Source organism: Anomaloglossus baeobatrachus, unplaced genomic scaffold (genome assembly GCF_048569485.1).
Source record: "Anomaloglossus baeobatrachus isolate aAnoBae1 unplaced genomic scaffold, aAnoBae1.hap1 Scaffold_618, whole genome shotgun sequence".
NCBI classification, from domain to species: Eukaryota; Metazoa; Chordata; class Amphibia; order Anura; family Aromobatidae; genus Anomaloglossus; species Anomaloglossus baeobatrachus.
In genome coordinates, this window is record NW_027444984.1 from 124,770 (window position 1) to 129,317 (window position 4,548).

Sequence of the window (4,548 nt, forward strand, 5' to 3'; positions counted from 1 at the left end):
TGGAATCTGATAGACAGCACCTGATGCCAAGTCTGCATCTTCTAACACCTGCAGTCACTGCAGCAGCTGAATCCAATGTGTCCAAAAGGGATCTATTCTATTCAATTGCAAATGATCTAGATAAGACTGAGAATAAGATACTGCACGGGACATAGCAGAGTTGGTCAAGTTGAGTGGAGATGAGTTTGCTATTTGGCACAGCTTTTGCATCAATAAAGCAAGTAAAAGGTGTGAAAGATAAAAAAAAGGGTGAAAGTGTGAAAAGTGAATTGGCCAAATTGAGGTGCATATAAAGTTTTTGCTTTCTTTCAATTCACTAATGGGGCTCATTTGAATCAGGTGAATTGAGTTCTGCTTTTGGAAACTGGGTTAAGAAGGGGTGCACCGGTCCTGGAGGTACTGCAATACCAGGTCAATGCGTGGAGTGGACAGAGCAAGATTTTTTCCATCTCCTTGTTCTAAAAATCCATTTAATATATGGTCCCCAGAGAGGGGACGTATCAGATATTAAACTGATAAGAACAGATTTAATTTTTTTTTTTTTCTGTTTATCAGTAGGACTTCAAAATAACAAAGGTGATCGCCTCCCGTTGCCTGGGAACCGTCCAGGCACAAGAGGGCTATGTGTCACCAGAAGGCGCACACACTTCCTCAAGGCCGGCAGACGTGCAATCCCAGGCACCTTCCAGTACCGACCAAGGTAGCGTCCTCCGAAACTACACTTGATCTTAGCCAAAAGGCCGAGAAGCTATAACCCGAATTGGTTACGGCCTTGAGTGGCACCCTGGCCTATACCGGACACATCTTAGGGAGAGGGAGACAAACCCACGCCTACAGAAGACATTTTGTCACCCAAGCCAACCCTTGAAAAGGCTGTTTTGCAGAGCAAAAACAAGAAGAATGATGCTTTTTGCAGCCGCCGCCCACTGCAATTAATCTGAATAACTCCTCCTCCTCCAAGCACCTCCCCTCCCCCTTGCAGTCTTTCCAATTCATGATACAAAAAGACGGACGGACAGGACAGGACAGGACAGGCTGCCTGACTTTCCGTCACTGCCACCCTTTGCCATCCTTGCCCGTAGAAAGCCCTTTCATCATCCCCAAACCCTAATCTTTTCCCTTCCCTTCCCAGCTGCGTCTCACTCCCTTTCATTAGGAAGTGAGCGCAGCCTTTTCTCCGTTCTGCACATGCGCGACGTTAAACACAAATGCGCAGGCGTGCGTTCCATTAGCCTCACTGCATTCCACTCCCATACAGGAAGTGGGCGCAGCTATTACTACGGTCGCACATAAAAGAACCCACGGCCACCACTGCACACAGCTGACTCCACCACAGGACACCCACTTCTACACCAACGCAGGTAAGACAGGATCGGCACCTCTATGCTCCCGTTACAATCAGGCTCAGTCACCATGTGATAACGCTCTCAACTCTTTAGTTGCAGGCTCCCCTTGCTTCACCTCCACTGGCTGTGCTGCCATTTCCTCTCCCACCTGGAAGGTATACTTTATTCCACTATTTTCCTGTTTCTCTCTTCCCCCTTTTCCCATAACCTACTTTTATCTGCATTTGTGGGGTATCTATATGCTATTTACATCATAGTTTTATTCATTAATATGGAAGGGAAGAGTGCCCATGAGAGTGTTGAACTGCGGAGAGCAAGAGATTAAGCTGCTCCGATTTGCCACCATTGATAAGCTGTTCTCAGTAGATACACATGCTATCCAAACAGCAGCATCCACCATTGCTTCAGCCCACCCATTCAGTGACAGCTCACCAAGTCAGCCAGAGGAGTGGTGTAAGGAATTACACGTAGGCACTGACTCCACACCTTCACATCACAAGAAGGGGGTCTACAGGCTAGTGCAAGAATACGAGCAAGTCTTCAGCAAACATCCGCTAGACTTTTGAAGAATAAAAGGGGTCAAACACTACATCCCCACAAGTGCACACCCACCCATCAAAGAGAGATATAAGCCAAAACTACCTGCACATTACCAGTGTACCAAGGACATGTTGAGCAACATGAAGGAGGCTGGGGTTATCCGTGACAGTTGTAGCCTCTGGGCAGCTCCGTTGGTCCTGTTAAAGAAGAAGGACAGCACCACTCCCCTGTATTGAGGAATAGCTAGCTGCATTGAGAACTGCAAATTATTTTTCTACCCTTGATCTCACTAGTCGCTATTGGCAAGTGTCCGTTGCTGAGGCAGACCGGGAGAAGACCGCCTTTGCCACCCCGATGGGTCTCTGCGAGTTCAAAAGCATGCCCTTCGAGCTGTGCAATTTGCCAGGAACCTTCCAGAGGCTGATGGAATGCTGCTTGGGACACCGAAACTTTGAAACGGTACTGCTATACCTTTATGATGTTATTGTTTATTCTAAAGCAAACAAGATTTTAGGGTGTATAAAAAGGGAGATTAGATCCGGTGATCCCAACGTATTGTTAACCCTCTATAAATCACTTGTAAGGCCACATCTGGAATATGGGGTAAAGTCCTGAGCAGGTTGATAACCATTGGTTTGAGCATGGTAGGGTGTAGTGCGCATCTTCCTGCATCGGTAAAAGCTGCAGAAGTCCTTGAAGATTTCCGCTTCAAAGGCAGTGCCTTGATCTGTGAGGACTCTCTCTGAGTAGCCATGAGGTCTGCATAAGTGTGCTTGGAAGACCTTCGCTGCAGTATGGGCCATTAGATCTTTGACTTGTACCACAACCATAAATCTCGAGTAGTTGTCTACCATCGTAAGTGCATACGTGAGCTCGCCTCGATATTCTGCAACAAAACTCCCTTTTTCGATTTCAGTTTCAGCAAACACTCCTCTTCCTGTAGAAAATATTTATCATTACCTAAGACAGTCATTCTAATGCATGACAATATTAAGGCAATTTAGTTAAAACTTGTTTTAACTCACCTTTAAGGGGATTGATGTATTTCATGGTCAATCCAGGTTTGTCAGTGATGGCACTGACATAATGTATGGCGTCTTTTTCGGGCGTTATCCTTTGCCTTTTCATTGTGAAAATCCAGTTGCCTATATCAAAGCAAATTCTACTACTTGTAAAGTATGCAGAAAATGAAATGTAGAACATATAACATCAACTGCTTAGGAACGCATCATAGGTTAGTACTTAAAAGGATATTGTCATGTTCTAGTCATAATGCAAGCTGGACATTTTTCATGTTACCCTGTAATCGCCGGCCTGTTCTAATGCTCACAAGCCAAGATATAGGCTCAGCTGCTAAGGCTTCCCTCTGCCTTCTGAATGAAACTTGAATATGTCTGGCTCACTGTGTATATAGCAGGTGCTCAGAAAAAATAAGAGTCAATTCAATAGAAATAGCTCTGGCACACTATAGTGATCAATAACGTAAGAAAAGAACTCTTGGAATGCTGAAAATTCTTTATTTGTGCAAAAGGATAATTCATCCAACGTTTCGACCTTGTTTTTAGGTCTTTATCAAGGATAAAGTTATCTAAGATCATAAAGGGTTACAAAACCATATAAACACGTAATTAGTACATAGTACAACATAACAGTACAATATATTGCTACTTGAGAGTACAATGGGTCAAATAACCATGATGCACATACAAAAAATTTTTCCAAAGCCATAGTGAAAACATTTGTACTGAGGAAAGAAAATTTCCACATGACCTATCTGGAGAAACATTCTGGATCAAACAACCAAAAATAGTCAAGCAGGTAAATACACACCTATATGGATAACAGGATGATATGTGTTCAATTGTATAGCGTCATTGCCATTAAGGTACAAATGGAAAACTTGCAATCCTATATAGTGAAGGAAATGAACACATATCATATCAAAGAACACAGGAACATGGGTGTGAGAAAAACCTCAATGTTTATACTTTGTTCTTTATAATGGTGTGAACATGTATATGTCTCAGTACCTTATGCACTTGAGAATTCTAGTGAGTAGATGATGAAAGCCTATTTCAGAACTGGAATCGGTAAATAATTGTAGGTGGAATCTAAATGAAAAGATGGTACAAGTGTTATCATGACACGTGGGCTATAACACAATGGACCGTGTGACAAAGAAGAAAGGAGAGAAAGAAGAGGAAGAAAATGCAACTACCTGTAACATTACGTGATAGTCACTGGTAAGTATCACTTGACAATTCAAGTGAAAAAGGATTCCTTTATTAAAGGGTTCTCAGTCGCCTCAGGATCATGAAATACTAGGGTAAATGATATGAGAATGGGTAAGAAGCACCACTAAAGGAAATATGAGATGCAGGACATATATCTATAAACCCCTGAACTACATGATAGAAATAAAAAGAAGAAAAAAGAAAAAAAAGAAGAAAGAAGAAGAACACATAGAATGCGGAAAGAGAATGGGTACAACTACCTGAGTTACTGCAGGGAGGCCCCTGGTTGGTATTGTGAGGGTTAGTGGAATTCCTTCACTGAAGGGTTCTCAGTTGCCTCAGGTTCGTGAAAAATGCTATAGACAAATAATGCCCGGAGAAAAGGGGTTCATATACAGCGAATAATGGTAATACAAGGTACATGTGTC

General features: G+C 42.8%; 1 pseudogene; it reads right to left on the reverse strand.

The window, feature by feature from the left end:
* Window positions 1-374: 374 nt before the first annotated feature.
* On the reverse strand, window positions 375-581 carry LOC142285775 (U2 spliceosomal RNA; annotated as a pseudogene).
* Window positions 582-4,548: the final 3,967 nt, after the last annotated feature.